The sequence below is a fragment of the Bactrocera neohumeralis genome, chromosome 6 (genome assembly GCF_024586455.1).
Source record: "Bactrocera neohumeralis isolate Rockhampton chromosome 6, APGP_CSIRO_Bneo_wtdbg2-racon-allhic-juicebox.fasta_v2, whole genome shotgun sequence".
NCBI classification, from domain to species: domain Eukaryota; kingdom Metazoa; phylum Arthropoda; class Insecta; order Diptera; family Tephritidae; genus Bactrocera; species Bactrocera neohumeralis.
The window spans coordinates 1,763,664-1,782,301 of record NC_065923.1 but is presented as its reverse complement, the minus strand read 5'-3'; the positions used below and the strand labels follow the sequence as shown (position 1 = coordinate 1,782,301).

At 37.7% G+C, this 18,638-nt stretch overlaps 1 protein-coding gene across 3 annotated transcripts in view; it reads right to left on the bottom strand.

Moving 5' to 3' along the window:
- Positions 1 to 18,638, bottom strand: part of LOC126763353 (connectin) — a 397,643-nt gene that overhangs the window by 329,201 nt on the left and 49,804 nt on the right. For all 3 annotated transcript variants that reach the window (XM_050480755.1, XM_050480758.1, XM_050480759.1), the window contains exon 2: positions 13,131 to 13,236. The gene's annotated coding sequence lies outside the window, so the exon portion shown is untranslated. The remainder of the gene's footprint in view (positions 1 to 13,130; positions 13,237 to 18,638) is intronic.

The following is an 18,638-nucleotide window of genomic DNA, read 5'->3' as shown; positions in this document are numbered from 1 at the left end:
AGCGCCGTTCATCTTTTGCTCGGTGATTTAACAATTCTCGTTGGTGAATTCTTTGCCGTCTGTCCGCAAGGCGCTGCGCTGCTGATCAACTGCAGTTGCACTGCACTTTTTCGGCAGTTTTTTTTCGTTTTTTTGTCAGCGGCAGCTGGCATAATATTTATACTTGCCATTCGTTGCGCTTATTTTGACTTTTTCGTCGAAGGGAGTTTGGTGCTTTTACTTTTTACGCTCGTGCCACCTGCTGACTCTACGAATTTGGTATTCTTTTTCATATTTCGCTTTCTATTTGTTTTCGAATTTCTTTGATTTTCTATCTCTTCCGTGCAGTTCGTTTGTGGCGCGTCTATGCATGCCTTTAAGGTTGTTGTCGCCTTCGTTGCTTTCATTTCTTGAAGAGGCGCTTTTTTGTTTCAACGCATTTTCTACCCTTTAATTTTGTTGCACTCGGGCCATTTGCACCATTGCACATTCTTTCGGCGTCTGCATTTTTCCAGACATTGCACACTGTGTTTGGCAACTACTCATGGTACTGCTGTTTAACCTTCGTGACTGAATATAGACATTGGTTATATTTAAGTAGAGATAGGTAAACTTTAAAACGAACAAAAGCTTACAAATTTTCTTACAATATTACAATAGCAGGGTTAAAAGTATATTCATTTACGAATCTTGGTCGAATACTGACTCGAAATGAAGTTTATCCATTTGAGTATGTCCAGGGATCTGACCTTAGAATCCCTCATCGTGGCGAGAGTACCATTTTTTGTCTATCGGGTTTCTACTAAACCTTCTCAAGTTCATAAATATGTAGAAACATCGCGGCAGTCTTACCCTTGCCGAACCAAGAGACAGAGCCGGAACTGACATTGACCGTCTCAACGAATTTGTGATAGACTCAAATCGGTTTGTCGATATCTTAAAGTCCTCTGATCGAGTATATATAGTAGCTTTTAGATACCACAACGAACCGGCGTTCCAAGCTGACCAAGTGAAATTCTTGACAGAGTCGACCTCTTAACCTAACGTAACCTAAATTAGATACCCACAATAAAACTATCGACTTATATTAAAAATAATGAATGGTTTAATTCATTCGAATCGAATTCGAAAACGGGTTGATAAAATTATAATATTTTATTTAAGGTATTAAAATATATCGATCACACCATTAAATAATTATCGATTAAAACTTTTATCGAATCAGCTAATTCTCTAGAAAAAGGATTAAAAAGGATGTCGGAAATTATAACATACAATTTCGATAATTCCTTTCAGTAAATATCGTTAACTTCTTAAATATAGATTATCGTTAATTAAATCTATATTTTTTATATTATAATTTCGATAACTTCTTTATTTAAATATCGATAAGTTCTTATATATCGACTTTCACATGCCTAATTTTATCTAAATGGAAGAATTCGAATTAAAACATAACTAAAATTAGTTAAACAACAAGAAAAAACGTTAACTTGGGCTGCACCGAAGCTAGTATACCCTTCACAGGTGCATTTCGTATATATACAGACATATATACGACAGACAGACAGATGGACATGGCTAAATCGACTCAGCTCAACATACTGATCATTTATGTATATATTTTATAGGGTCTCGAAATTTTCCTTCTGGGTGTTACGAACTTTGTGACAAACTTAAGGGTTATATAATAATAATACCATAATGCAGTGAACAATTATCGGTAATAGCGTAATATCGATTTTTCTCTTAACAATACTTGATCCTAAATCCGAGGTGTAAGCTTCAAAATATTTTTACAAAACATGCCGATAATTCGATAAATTCAGATTTTTCCAAAATCTATCGAAAATTTCCTAGCCAACTATACTTAGTCTAATATACTTAAATAGTCGAAATCGAATAACGACTCCTACTCAAGCTCACCGCGAAAATTAGATAAATTTGGAAACTCGAACCTCATACAAAATATCTCTCGATAACCCTTTTCAAAATTTTAATTAATTTGTGCTTAACTCATTTATGTCAAAATAAATGTACCCTTTTTGTCACCAGCAAACACTTTTTAGCAAAACTTATCCGATTTACCTACATTATGGCACTTAATTAAAACCATATACTTGCTGCACCGAAATTCGGCTACACGCAAACAGCCACACAGGTTGCTATGAAGTAATAGCATAAATAACAACAACAACTTCAACAAAAAACCGTCACCTAATTTCACCAAAAATATCAACTATGATGAAATAAACCATCGTCCTTTACTTTTTCCCTCACATTTGTTATGACAGCAAGCGCACGGTTCCTCTATCTATCCATATACATTTGTATATATTTACGTATGTATGTAGCATACTGTCAACGACATACCGTATTTACCTGGTAGCGGTGAGTTAGTGCTGCTGCTTGCTGTCACATGGTGGCAGACGCGTTCGCTCAGGTAACACAAATTTCAAACTGCGAACAAGCTAGAAGAAAGAGTGTCAACGACAGCAAACCAAAAAAAGGAAAGAGTCCAGCTGCTCTACTTTGTCACCAGGGTGTTGTGAGCAAATTTTGATTCAGCATAGACGCCATTTTCGCTTGGTTTGTTGGTGTTGCTGTTGTCGCCACCTTCGTTGTTGTCGTTAAGGTTCTTATTTGTGTTAATTTCCTTGAATTGCCACTATTCGCTGTGAAAAATTAAAGTTTTTATATTTTTGGCAAACTTTTGTGATTTTCTCACTTTTGCACTAAGATTTATTATGCTCCTATGTAAGACTCTATTATGCGTTTACACTGAGCTAGACATGTTTGCGTGGAATGTGTTTGTGGTTTCTGCTTGCTGCCGGTAATTATGACTGTGTTATTAGTGATGCTTGTGGTCTTGGTTACCATCAAATATAATGTTTTTCTCATTTAATGAAGTAATTAAGTTGGAATTTCAAGGCTGCATACGTACAGTTGTATTCAAAACTTGTCAAATAATTACAAAATTAGAAAGACAATTTCAGCGAAATTTCAACGTAAATTTAGAACTTTCAAAGCCGCAATATTATGTTGCAACTGCCTGATTTTATTAAAGCGTACAATGGATGAATGGGGAAACACACAAACTAATATTTGCCTCAAAGCTATTAAATGTTTTCGAAAAATTTTAATTATTTTATTATCAAAAAATATCAAAGTTATAACATTATTGGTATTTAAATGCAAAAACGCAGAAAATTACGAGCGAACACGATTTGGTTAAAAAAGTTGCATTCGAACTCGACTTGCTATATGTATCATTGTTGATTTATTTTTTTACTGCGAAGTTCTTCATCTTAGATAAATGTAGTAAGAAAGTACGGCAAAAGTCTACATATTCGAAATGTTTAAATGATAATTTTTATACTCTTGAAATATGTTGCTACAGAGTATAGTAGTTTCGGATCCGGATGACTATCTGTCCGTCCGTCCGTGCAAGTTGTATCTTGAGTGAAAATTCAGATATCTTACTGAAACTCGGTATGCGCGTTCCTTAGCAAAACAAATTGCGACTTCGTAGATGAGCGTGATCGGACCACTGCTAGTTCCACAAAACGACATTAACGGAAAAGCTATAAAGTGCCATAACTAAGCACTTTATTAAGGTATAGAACTGTAATTTGGCAGAGGAGATCGCAGTAGCAAAGTGTACCTTTGGGTGAAAAATTTTTAAAAATGGGGGTGACCCCGCCCTCTACTAAGTTTAATGTATATATCTCTTAAACTACCTAAGCTACGACAACCAAATTCACCCAGTACAAATATTATAATAACTGCTATCGACAGTGTAAAAATGGATGATAAGCTCGCTCACTCACCATATAACGTTTCTTTTAAAAACTACTTAAAGAGCTATTAATCAATAACTTAATACTAGGGAGCCATTAAATTTTACCCGGGAGGTGGTAAAAGAGGACTTTAGTGAACCTGGGGTCAAAATTGGACGATGATTATGGCACCGTCCACTTTTAGGTGGAAATACATATCTTGAGACCCGCCCGACGAATTCCAACCATATTTGGGATTTCTCTGAAATTTTTGCGTTACAGTGTAATCTGATTCTTTTCTTTCGAACAAGAAGCAATTAATATCGGGATAAGACTTTCGACGAATAATGCCTTTAGGGTGTCCCACCTCACAGCCAAAAAATGTCCATATCCAACAAAAACTGTTCTTTAGGCACCGAATATTTATACTCCGGTACCTATGGTAGACTTTTTACCGAAAATATTGGTCAATGTGTCTGATTTATAATTGAAATTCAGAGAGAACCCTTTCCTGACAGTAGTAGTTCTGTGTGCTTAAAATTGGTTGAAAAGGGTCAATTTCTTTAGCCACCTAATATAAATATCTTCGAACTTCTGGGTGACTTTATACCGCATATATCTTATCGTATATCTTAATAAAATTGAGCTAGCGTGTTTTTCTTATAACGGTGTATATTCGTCCTACCCCTCATATAACTAACAAGCCTTATGTATGTACCTGAAGGCATTTGCCTTTAATCTTTGCAAGTTGCAAGAGTATGAAATGTTCGGTTATATGCGAACTTAGCTCTTCCGTACTTATTCTAACAAACCTTATGTCGAATAAGTCGATCAGTATATGAGTTGTATATATGTATGTAACCTATTTAATTGTATAAATGTACCTCCCACTCTCTTGGCCCAAAGTCGATTGCGGAGACATAGATTAATTTATTCGATAGACGAAGTCAGAAGAACATTCTGTTTTATCTATTTTCGCTCGGCCCTTACTATCCTAAGCAACATAGAATGTGGTAGTATTTCTTAGGACAATTACTGCAAAGCAAAATTTTAAATTTCAACTACAACAACAACATAGCCGTAAACTAGTAATTATAAATAATGCATTAATTTATAATGATTAAATCAATAACCTTTTATTAGTTTCCAAAATTTAACTCATTAAGAGCGAAATTAAACGCATTTTAAACTAAAATTCCATTAAAATGGTGGCAACAACCATTAGCTGAATTTCCACGAATTCAGTTGCAAAAATTTAGTCGCATTACGTAATTAACCGTCGATTAGCACAAAACAGCGCTAGATTGCTGCGGGAAATCATTTGCAGCGCTAAAGTGTACGGGGGGTATGTGTGCTCTGCGTGTGTTCCAATGCTTATTTGTATGACCTATATAAACGTAGATATAGTTTAATGGCACAATTACAGTTAGAAATTTTTACTTTCTAACGACTAAAAGTAATGACTGCCATATTAAGTAAAATTAGAAATATTTTTTGAAAATATTCGCGTGATAATTCAAAGTTATAAAAACTAATTCCGGCGAAAAGCGAGCAATTTTTACATTTATTTTAATTTATCGGCCTTTAATGGCCAAATATTTCTGCACAAATAAGTCAATAATGGCGCCGCGATAATTGCGCGTAGCGTAGTCGGTGGCATGTTGCCCGAGCAGCTAATCACAGCTAAGCAATCAACCAAAACAACTTTGTGCGCCGGCAACTGAACGCTTAACACGGCAACAACAATAACAACTACGGGAATAAATAGAGCAGCGAATTTCAGCGCCACTGTGCGATTTTTGGTGGTTCGCATTTCATAATTCGCCAATTTGCCTTGTACGAAAGTGCGAATCTCATCATTTTGTTGGAGCGTAAAATTTCACAAGTTTTCACAAACTCACTTAGTGCATTCGCTTCGCGCCGCTCGCATTGTTTTCGTTAGTAGTGCATTAGTGTGTTGCGGGTGCGGCGAGTGTTGGCGGTGGACTGGCCCCTGAGGGCTATTTAAAGCTTGATTGTTCATAATGGCAAAATGTGCTCGTATTTGCCGTTTGATGCGCGCAACTGAGGCGCGACGTCGGTGGTTGGCCAGAACGCCAAAACAAAGCTTGTGTGTAGAAGCGAAATGGCGGCTAAAAGGGGCGAAAAAGTTTTTAATACTTACGTTTAATATTGTTTTTGGTTTTGTAAGATTTTTTTATGATTTTTATTCTCTTTAGAAATTCTCATTTTTGAAGGGAAAGTTTAAGTGCATTTCGTATTACCGAAAAGCTCGATCAATATTTATTTTTTCACCAATTTTAACAGCAAAGAAAAAGAACGGCTGAGCATAATCAGTTTTTGGCTGAAAGCGGCCAACTTGAAGTGTAAAGTTTAATAATTTGAGAAAATTTTTGGAGCGCATGTTCAAGCAGCAACGCTTTGTACCCATAGTTTCTTGAAGAATAAAGCGCATTGTATAGCAAAGGGTGCGCTTCCGCTGCCAGTGCTTAAGTTACCAAAGCGAAGTTTAAGTGTAAACCCAAGCAATTCAATTTCGCTGTACAAGCACCACAGCAGCGTAAGAAGAGCCAGCATTGAGTATGTGTTAGTAGTGTAAACGAATCATAAACTCAAGCTTCTAAAATACATGGAATATCCTTGAAATGCAATATTCAACAAATTAGCACCCGTCAATGAGGGCAAACAAAAACTTATCAGCATTTGAGTAACTTAAACACGCTAGCAATAAAAATCAAACTTCGATGTTATTATACGTAAACTATGAGCAAAAGATATTAAGACCTTGTTCATAATTTTAAAATTCTTAATTTATTCTTCAAAATATATGTTGTCCCCCTCAAAGTAATACCCTTTGACCCCAATACACTTGTTCCAACCTTTTTTCCAATCCTCGAAACAGTTGTTAAAGTCAATTTTCGGATTTGCGCGTAGACATTCAGGTTTCATATTAAGACATAAATGGTTGAAAATTTGGCGAAAAATTCACGAAAAATCTATGTAATTTGTGATAATGCATTATAGTGGTGCAAAAATCAACAGTTGTTGGCCCATAATTCCGACCTCTTTTTACGAATAGCTTCGCGCAAACGACGCATAACACTCAAATAGGTATTCTTTGTTGGCTGTGTGGCCGGTCGCAAGGAATTCGGAGTGTACCACACCTCGTTAATCGAAGAAAACTGTAAACATAACCTTGATTTTTGACCTGCTTTGCGTGGTTTTTCGACTTCGGCTAATCTTTACCACGATATTCGGCCGAGAGATCGTCTGTTATTAAGTAATTTTGGAACCAATCGAGATTTCACTTTCCTTAGGATCAAATGATCTTTTAAAACGGTCTTCACTGATACTTCCGATATTCCAACGATGTCAGTGAGATCTCTGACTGTCAATCTTCTATTCTCCAGCAACAATCTCTTTACTTTGTTTGCAGGTGATGTTGATGGCCGTCCTGGACGTGGTTCTCGACACTATTTGAATAAGTTGTACAAATCCAAAAGACTTGCTCGCGACAAACGATTATCACCAGCAGTCTGAACGTTTCGGCACTAGAAATTTGATTCCGCACTCAATATTTATTAGAACTTCTTTGTTGAATAATTAACTTCATCGCAAAAATCGCAGAATATACTAAACTCTAATGATTATTTCGATATTGGTTTATTTGACACAGATGCAACTAACAGTCACACCAACCTAGAAAAAGAAATATTTCGACATATGGGTTTTCCAGCGAAATTTATATTAAAACGTCTTATTATTTTTTGCCCACAGTCTGGGAATGTACATACATCGATATTATCAACTAAGAAGCAAAATAATAAAACATCATCTTTAAATAAAATGAAACCACTAATTTTGAAACAGATATTCTGATTGCAGAAGCTTACATTTTCTAAGACCAAATTTGATTCGAACAGGTCCATTTGAATCACCGAATCAATAGAAACAATTTCCTACATTGTACTTGCTTTTTAATGTTCCAATGAACTTTGATATCCACACCATGGCGATTTTTGCCATTGAAAAAAATTAACAACGAGTTTGTGATTCCAGAATCACGGCAACGAAATCGATGAAAATGTTGCAGACGTATTTAGGGCTACTTTCTCTCAATCGCAAGTACTCAGTGAGGATCGCGAAGGCATCAAAAAATTGCCTGAACAGATATGTCCATCCTGCTCTGTTAATGCGATAACGTCGGAAAACTTAAAGAAACAGTACTTAAAACTTTTCACGTTGACATCCGAGAGAAAGCAGCGGACCTCATGGGTCGACCCAACAAATTTCTGTTAATATTTTGGGTATGAAGTATGTCTATGCTAGACTCGTAACAAAATGGCCTTAATCTTTACACAAAAGACTTCCGGTAGATATCACAAAAGAGATGTTTGACAATAAAGCTGAGGATCCGACATACATCAGAAGCATCATTACTGATAACGAGACGTCACTTTATGAATATAACGCCGAACTTCAACAATCTAGCGAATGCCACCTCGAAAAACTTTAAATTTACTAATGGCACCGTAGGCCATTCGAACCTAGGCTTATAATAAAAGCATGGAGAATTTTATTTAATTCAAAATATTTTGAAGGCGATAATAAAAATTGCAATTTTAATTTTGTAAGTCTGGGTCAGATTTGATCCTGAAAATGGATGTTCCTCATAGAGCATGTCTTATTATTTTCTAAAATGTTTCTGCCTATCTTGGCAAGCACTATTCTGGGGAACATAAGCCGAAGGGACAAAAACTGATACTAGAATAAAGAAACTAAACGGGTGGTCTACAGAATATATTTGTGGACTCTTACTCTAGTACTGCTAGCCAGCGATATTAAGTAGTACTAGTACCGCACTGAATAATTGGTACAGTTGTAGGGTCCATTTCAGTCTTTGATCTTACTTCTGGGTCACTGGCCTTACACATCGATCAACAAAACTAATGTTTCAATGAAACCCCTGAACACTTGCACATAAACATAATTCACCAAACCATTACTCAATATTTATGACGCACTGTGCTACTGGCCCACTGCCGAGGCGTCACAAAAACTGAAATATTAATTTGTATCTTTCGCTTGGTGCTTACACCGACAGTTATTAAGAAAAAATATTACACTTTTATGGCAGCTTTGCCGAAAAATCGGAAAACAAAAGAAATTGTAGCTGATTAAGATCAACGCTTAGTGAAGAGTGCAGTATGCCAAAGCCAACCACACACATACGCAAGCACATAACACATTGACACCCACACATGCAAACTCAATACTCAAGTATGTGAACTCAACAAGAAATTCACTTGTGGGTGCGTAGTTGTTGTTGCACGTTAGTCCTTTTTTACGAAGTGCTTGTGAGTTAGCGCCGAAGAGGCATGTGTGACAAGTTTTGGCGCATTTAATGTTGCCAAAAGCAGCCATAAATACAAACAAACGAATCAACATGCACGCACACATACAGACGAATAAGCGTATGTGTGTGGTATATGTGTGTCGGGCGCACACAGCGCTAAACATACGCTTGAATTTGTGCATAAGTGTGCACTCAGTTGAATAACCTAAAATCAAGCCACCACAAGTAGTGGCAAAAAGCTTGAAAAAGTGGCAAGAAAAGCGATGTGTGTTGTTGTTGTTTTGCTTTTTATCCTACACTTGTTGTTGTTGTGTGTTTTTTCTGTAACTTTGCGCAAACCACCAACGACTTGTCGACGAAGTGCACAACACAAGTTGCAGTCACACACACGGCGGCAAGTAGAAAAAGCGGCACAAAGGCAACGACAATGCAGTGGCAGCCGCTGTTGAAATGGCAGAAAAAAGCGGCCATAACAGCAAAAAAGTATGCAACACAGTTTACGTTTGACACTCAGCCAAAATGCAGACACTGCCAATACATTTAGACAAGCCTGTGGCTTTGTGTGTGTCTGAAGTGAAGCCCTGTAGGAAAGACTTTCGAGGCCGAAAGACTATTTTGAGCTGAATGTATGCGAATTTCTAGGAACAGTACATGCAAGATATTTGCCCCACTCAAAGTTAAAAAAGAGTACCAATCAAAGGTACTTTGATAAATAGGTTCTTAGACAGCATCCATACAGTTTCTCCACGTATGACCGTCTCGTGAAGGACTTCTGACTTACAGATTTTCTATTTTTTTGTATTATCAGATAGAAAAATTTAAATCTCTCTTCCAGTTAGATGAGCAAATATTTCGTTTCATTGATTTTGTGGGAAATTAGGTAGCCTTATTGAACATCAAAAATGAATATATAAACAAAATTTCCTACTGGGCACCCTTGACTTGCCCTTTTCGCATACTGCGGGTGCGTATGTTCTCGGCACAACATTAGCAGTTATTTATAGCACCGATTTGGCACTGAAGTAACGGCAACTAGCCACAACAACAATAACACTAACAAACTACACAACAACACGCTTTTCCCACGGCATAGATCAATGACATACCGTAGACCCTGGTGTGGCGAAGCAAAACAGAAAAGCACAAAATGTTGTTAACCCCAAAACCGATAGCCATCGTCGCAACCAACGGAAGTACCAGACTAAAGAAAAGCGCGTAATGGTTTGTAACTTATTTTGCAAAACTCACGGGAGAAAAAATAGATATGTCAAGTGATATCAGCGCAGAAGAAATATGTGGGTGATGATTCCGTTACGCAATGTGCGGTTGCAGCGATTTCAGTAGTGATTACGTAAAGTCTCAATTTTTTACTCCACTACAGAGTATATATTATAGGGTTTGGATTTAAATTGTGATGTGGTCAAATTACTTACGAAATAGTTTTTAATGTTGGCGTACGAAATTCATTTAATGAAGTGCAGTTTGGTTATACATATGGTTGCCCTTCTGTAAGTGAGTAGCAAAAGAACACTCAACTCGGACAAAAGTATTAGTCAACACAGCAGTGTCTCTTTGGCTTTGGCCGAGAGGAGAGGACTATTTGCTGGAAATGCCAATGTCGGGCGACTGTAGGATATGGCTCTCATAAAAACTGGGCGATCACTCTCAAGTCTTTGTATAAAAAACTTTTATATTCACTAAACTTGCCACAGATTATTGTCTAAGACAACGCTATAATCGCGAAATAAATTATTCAGATCTGACCACTATCACATATAGCTGTCATGCAAACTGACCGACCAAATCATGATAAAGTTCATTTTTCACATTGCTTACTACATAATCTCAATCCAACACACGGACGCATACAAAAAACTCACTTTTTTCCACTTTCCAATAATAAAACAAAAAGAGCTTGTCATACTGACAGCCACATGTCCAACAAATGACAAATGCAAGAAATATTACAATTTAACAGTTACTTGCTAAATCGAAATTGCAGCGAAGACACATAAAACTGCACACAAACATACATTTTAGTTACAAAACTTACAAGCCAAAGAATTCCCAGAGAAGTGGGAATCAACAACGCGCACACATACATACGAATGCTGAAATTTGTACATGTATGTGTAAGTATTGCCTGAGATAGTGTTAACAAAATGTAGCGATGTCCAACAGAATTGACAACAGCAGACACTTTAATTTCAAGTCCATCTACACACACACTGCCCTCACATCATCAGCATTGACAACTCGGGTTGGACTGCGCTTAAATATAAGTATGTGTGTGTGAGCATGTCCGTGGCAATTTTGAGCTGAGCACTAGCTTGTTGCTGGTTGCCATGTGGCAACACTATTAACGCTATGGGTGGTTAATTTTCATATTGTTGACAATATAGTTAAGTTGCTTGCTTCTTTGTGAACTCAGTTGCACACTTTGCACCGAAATTGTCACGTGGTTAGCGACGTTGCTGGAACAAATTTAACAGTAGTGACAATTTTTAATTCTGTTACACATTTTTGATTGTATGCTTTTATGATGTGAGATCATAGATGTGGTTCAGAGCGTAAAAATTTATGGCCACCTCTTATATAACGGAATATGGATACTACTAAAAACCATATAACTAACTTGAACCTTGTGCAACTCAACTCCCAAGCTATTTGCTAAACACCTACTTTTCAATTAAGGCCTTTGACTTTGACGATCTATTTGATTAGAAGGAATACACTTACTGGTAGGTAAAATTTTTTGTTTTCATATATCGATAGGTTATGCTTTTAAAAATGACATACTAAAACTTGAAATCGACATATCAAATAGTTTTTGAGTTACAGTTTTCTAAAGTTTAGCCGGTCAGACCAATCAGATCCATCAGTTTAAGCAAGTTTATCTCGAAACAGCATATTCAAGTTTGTTTGAGTTATTACTCGGAGCTGATCCCTCATAATTTTTCTGCAAGTTCGGTAGACAATACTCCATACAATGACGTTACTGTTGGGATCCCAAAAGATACCTCAATTTTCCTAAAGTTCGTTTTTTCATAAACACCGCAATTTTGTCAATGTACAGCCAACATTTTCCAGTAGAAACAAATTTTCTTAAGTTACATCCACTGGTAAGGCCGAATTTCGCTATATTTTGAGTTTTTTGTATAAAAAAGCGACCAATGAAATTTGTGAAATTTTCAGAGACGATGCTGTAGCACAACAATGATTCGCTCGCTTCCGTTCTGGAAATTTCGAACTTTCGATTTACACTGATGAAAGTTTTAACCTGATGGAGTACTGTTTCTAGCGGAAAAATGGCACAAAGTACCAAAATGTTGTTTGGTAAAATTAGAGTTAAATTGGGAACTTTTTTCCATAGATTAATCTACTCTAAAAGAACATTTCTTACATATGTTCGTTGATTGTATATGTTAGACTGTGTAATCTATTTCAAAACAAAAATATATGACACCGATTCGGTGCTCTATCTATAGACCCCAAAGAGACGGAAATACATATACGAGGTTTAGTATAAAGTTCCGTCCTGTCGGTTGCTTTGAAGGCGGTTATTTCGAAGAATGGGTGAGAAAAGAAAGCTATCACCTTCCCTACTTGGTTGATTTCACGTAACTAGGTGAACAGGATACTTATTTTACTTAGTTCTAGAGAATAATATTGGCAAAAACAAGGTAGTAGCGTGAACTAATGAAAAATTATCAAGTAATCCACAATTCAACCAGACCGAAATAAATCGGCTTAGACCTCTTAAGGCTTAAAAATTGAAAAAATTATAAAAAAAAAAAACATTATTTTGTGAAAGAACCAAAATCATATCATCGCAATTACTTATAATTTCTTTCCGTAGGCCATTGACAAACATAACATTTGTGCCAAAATTATTAGCAAACTATAAAGAGAATCGTGCTCACAAATGTTTGAACATTTTTCGGTACATAAAATCTGTTGAGAGGGAAATAAATTTTGGTTTATATAATAAATTATTTTCAATCAAGCACACTTACCGTTTCTTTATATGACAACAGATAGAATATTTAAATTCACAATTCGGACTTGCAAGCACTTTTTAGTCTCAATTTCAACTTTTCACTCACTTTAAAAATGCCAAAGCTGAAAGGAGAAAGAATATTAGATTGTTTAATAAATAATTCATTTTTAAAAGAAATAATTATTTTTCAGAGATAAATAAATAATATCAGCAAATGGCAAATTTGTAGCAATTTTTCTCTACATCTGCAAAACAAGTTTAACTGCCGACCGCACACACAGACTCACACACCCACAAAAGCACACGTGCACTCTCCCATATTTGCGGAAGTGGCGAGTGAGTCAGCTTACTTATCATAGGAAGCTCATTTGTCAACTTTTTACACGAAAGCGACGAAATATGCTGAAACAAACACGAACACACGCACACACATGCTCACATACAGAAATACACGTCTGGCTGTGTGTGCACATTAAAGGATAACAACAGGAAATGTCATAAACCACGGATGGAATACATGAAGTATAATACATAAACAAGCAGAATCCTGCATGCATACCCATGCAACAACAAATAATTACATATGTGTGACATATGCATACATAAACACATTCATCATTCACATATTGTGCTGATAACATTTATGTATGCTTGAGTCTGCCGCTGGTGAGTGAATAAAGTGCGCTTCGATAGTTCGTTAACAACATGCAAGCACAGTAGGATAGTTAAGGCAGAGAACAACTAGTTCCAAATTGATAAATAATCGAGTAGTCCGAAAGTAACTAGGTTGCAACTAGTTCACCTAAAATTTTTTAAAGTCTAATTGAAGAAAATACATACTTTTTCAATAAAATTTAAACTATAATTACACTATATAAATATAATTCCAAAATTTCTGAAATATGAACATTTAAGCACTTCGTTCCTAGCAGTGATCGATGCTAATATGGCAAACTAGTTCTTCAAGTCCTCTTGAGCTCCACACAAACACCTTGCAACTATCTTTATTAACGTTTATGAAAGCATTGCTTCCACATTGTCTCCGAACTCATATATTTTTATCAACCAACAAAGTACACTCCTCACATACCAGCACTCGCGTTGGAAAACTTTTACTCTCATAAAATAGAGGCAGACATAAAGCAGAGAAAAAATCTTGTTGGCATGCGACACGCCGGCGTAACCTGCAACGTGACTCACAAGCGAATGAGATGGCGGTAAATATGTGGTAGCGCAAATTTTTCAACCGTTATCATTTCATTTTTGCAAGTTTGCCCCCAAACCCAGCTTTCGCCTTTCTACTTTAACTGTACACACGAAGATTTTGATATGCTTTTTCAGCGAGTTACCGCATTTTCCCCACAGCGTGTAATCTCAGCTTGGCAACAAGAGTGAGATTAAATGACAAAACATTTCAAATATTGCTGAGTTGTTGCCTCTGTTTTCGGTTGGCTCTTCTGCGGTTTTAATTTTATTATTTTTGCTTGTTTTTTCACCATTATTCGCCATGACTCCAAAGTCTTCCAAAGCGTATGTCATAACTGAAAAGCGTATAACTTTTGCTGCTGACTTTTGAATATCTAGTTATTAGTTTTATTAAGGTAGCTTGAAGCACGCTTTCGGGCGCTTTGGCCGCTCAATGCTAATGTCTCGACAAATTGGAAACGTGTCGAAAATTTTATATATTCAACTCACCGTGGGTGGTAATAAAAGCATAAAATTGTTGGTTTTAATGCACAGTCGTTTGGCTAAAATGAATTCGGATACTTGAATGTATGTAATTATGAATATGCTCTTAATAATCCGTTCGAGGGCGAGCTAATGTGAGAAGGCGAAACATCCCCTCCGCAGGGTTGTGCGCTGGGTTTGGGACCCGCCACCCCCAGTGAATAGTTATAACCAGCCTCGGATGAGAGACCCCCCTTATGATGACGACCATGGCAAACGAAATAAGGAATACGATATAAGGGCATGCACCTGGAATGTCTGGACCCTTAATTGGGAAGGTGCCGCTGCCCAGCTGGTTTATTTCCACGCGAAAATAAAGGCTAGCAAGCTACCTGGCTGTCTCCGGATCGAAAAACTACCAACCAGATCGATCATGTTGTGATAGACGGAAGACACGTCTCCAGTGTTTTAGATGTGCGTGCGCTCCGAGGTCCTAACATCGACTCGGATCACTATCTTGTTGCAACCAAGATTCGCACCCGCCTCTGTGCAGCAAAAAACACACGCCAACAAACACAAGGAGGGTTCGACGTCGAGAAGCTGCAATCACAACAGACAGCCAAACGATTTTCTACTCGGCTTGCACTCCTGCTCTCTGATAGCACTCGTCAACAACCCGGTATAAGGGAACTGTGGGACGGCATTTCAAATTCCTTACGTACAGCTGCAACCGAAACCATTGGTTTTCGGAAAGTGCAAAAGAACAGCTGGTACGACGAGGAGTGCCGTGTCGCAGCGGAGAGAAAACAGACTGCTTACCTCGCAACGTTACGATCGACCACAACACGTGCGGGATGGGATAGATACCGAGAGTTAAAAAGGGAAGCGAGACGCATTTGTAGACAGAAAAAGAAAGAGGCTGAAATGCGTGAGTACGAAGAGCTTGATAAGCTGGCCGACAGGGGTAATGCCACGAAAAAATGCGGCGGCTTACAGAAGGTTTCAAGACCGGAGCATACTCTTGTAGAACCCCCAAAGGTGATCTAGTCACTGATGCCCAGAGCATACTTAAATTATGGAGGGAACACTTCTCCAGCCTGCTGAATGGCAGTGAACGCACAACACCAGGAGAAAGCGAACCCGATTCCCCTATCGATGACGATGGAGCAGACGTTCCATTGCCCGACCATGAAGAAGTTCGAATAGCAGTCGCCCGCCTGAAGAACAACAAAGCGGCAGGGGCTGACGGATTGCCGGCCGAACTATTCAAACACGGCGGCGAAGAACTGATAAGGAGCATCCATCAGCTTCTTTGTAAAATATGGTCGGACGAAAGCATGCCCAACGATTGGAATTTAAGTGTGCTATGCCCAATCCATAAAAAAGCAGACCCCACAATCTGCGCCAACTACCGTGGGATTAGCCTCCTCAACATCGCATATAAGGTTCTATCGAGCGTATTGTGTGAAAGATTAAAGCCCACCGTCAACAAACTGATTGGACCTTATCAGTGTGGCTTCAGACCTGGAAAATCAACAACCGACCAGATATTCACCATGCGCCAAATCTTGACAAAGACCCGTGAAAGGAGAATCGACACACACCACCTCTTCGTCGATTTCAAAGCTGCTTTCGACAGCACGAAAAGGAGCTGCCTTTATGCCGCGATGTCTGAATTTGGTATCCCCGCAAAACTAATACGGCTGTGTAAACAGACAAGGCGACTCCCTATCGTGCGACTTTTTCAACCTGCTTGTGGAGAGAATAGTTCGAGCTGCAGAACTAAATGGAGAGGTACCATCTTCTATAAGAGTGTACAGCTGCTGGCGTATGCCGATGATATTGATATCATCGGCCTCAACACCCGCGCCGTTAGTTCTGCTTTCTCCAGGCTGGACAAGGAAGCACAGAAAATGGATCTGGCAGTGAACGAGGGCAAAACGAAATATCTCCTGTCATCAAACAAACAGTCGTCGCACTCGCGACTTGGCACTCACGTCACTGTTGACAGTCATAACTTTGAAGTTGTAGATAATTTCGTCTATTTAGGAACCAGCATTAACACCACCAACAATGTCAACCTGGAAATCCAATGCAGGATTGCTCTTGCCAACAGGTGCTACTTCGGACTGAGTAGGCAATTGAAAAGTAAGGTCCTCTCTCGACGAACAAAAGCTAAACTCTATAAGTCGCTCATAATTCCCGTCCTGCTATATGGTGCAGAGGCTTGGGCGATTACAGCAACCGATGAATCGACGTTACGAGTTTTCGAGAGAAAAATTCTGCGAAACATTTATGGTCCTTTGCGCATTAGCCACGGCGAAAATCGCATTCGATGGAACGATGAGCTGTATGAGATATACGACGACATTGACATAGTTCAGCGAATTAAAAGACAGCGGCTACGCTGGCTAGGTCATGTTGTCCGGATGGATGAAAACACTCCAGCTCTGAAAGTATTCGACGCAGTACCCGCCGGGGGAAGCAGGGGAAGAGGAAGACCTCCACTCCGTTGGAAGGACCAAGTGGAGAAGGACCTGGCTTCGCTTGGAATATCCAATTGGCGCCACATAGCGAAAAGAAGAAACGACTGGAGCGCTGTTGTTAACTCGGCTATAATCGCGTAAGCGGTTTCTACGCCAATTAAGAAGAAGAAGAACTAATATAATTGTAATTTTGATTTTAAAGTTAATATGAACAAATATTTTAACAAATTAAAGTTCTCGTGTTGTTAAAATCCTTTTATTTGTATGTATTTATTTAAAGATTATGAATTTCCAAAAAAATTTTTTAAAAATAAGTAATTTGTGGTAAAATGTCAACTAAAGTTAAAGGTATGCAAAGTAACTGTAATCATAAATCACCGGGAAAAAGTTATTCTATTTGATCAAATTTGAATTTAGCAAGCACGCTCTAACTGTAAAGGGTCTTCCGAACTACTATGTCTAAGCAATTGAAGGCGTTCTGACTGGGCACTATTCAATACGTTGTCATGCTGCAAGACTAAATATCTTTTCGGACGCTCTTTTTCCAAACTGTTTGGAGGCTGACGAGATTAAACCATCTTTTATTTTCTCCTCCATTGTCCAGCCTTTGATAGACTAAGATTGAAATATTTTGGAAGACACATCTCTGGCGAACTTAGCGAAGTAGATAACCGCCTTAATAAATTTGTGATTTATGAGAGTCCAGTGATCTACTTTTAGGAATTTACAGGTAACACAAAGGACGAATATCCATCCAAGTGAGATCAATTGATTTGGGATCAACCCTACGACGTAATCTCATCCATCGGAATCCCTCCTACAGAATCGAAAAAAAAACAGTGCTTCAAAATCGTCATATTGTGATCAAAGAATTATGAGATTGTCTACTCAAAATTACTTATGGATCTAGTCAACCATTTTGGTTACTGTTTTGTGTGAAGCGTTTCAAATGTTCTTTTTTCCCACATAAATTGACCTCGTTTCTCAGCTCCCGAACAAAAGTTTATATAAAAACCTTAGTTTCCATAATTTCGAAATCTTTTTCAATAAACAAAATAATTAAAAAATTAATATACGAATAAATGTTAAAATTCTCAAAAAATTAGTAGAATAAATTTTGAATTACATAATACTAAAACTCATACAAAGCAAATCTCAAACGATTTAAATTTTTTAAAACCACTCTGTCCTCCATTAACTTACTAAACAATAAAATAAAAACTGTTAAAAAGAGCACTCAAGTATTTTGCTCATTTATTTACACTTTTACCATAAATTTCCGTTTACGCCAAATTTACTTTAACTGCAAGCGAGCATTAAAATTGCGAGCATATAACCATTTTACCGTGTTCAAACGAAATAATCATTAG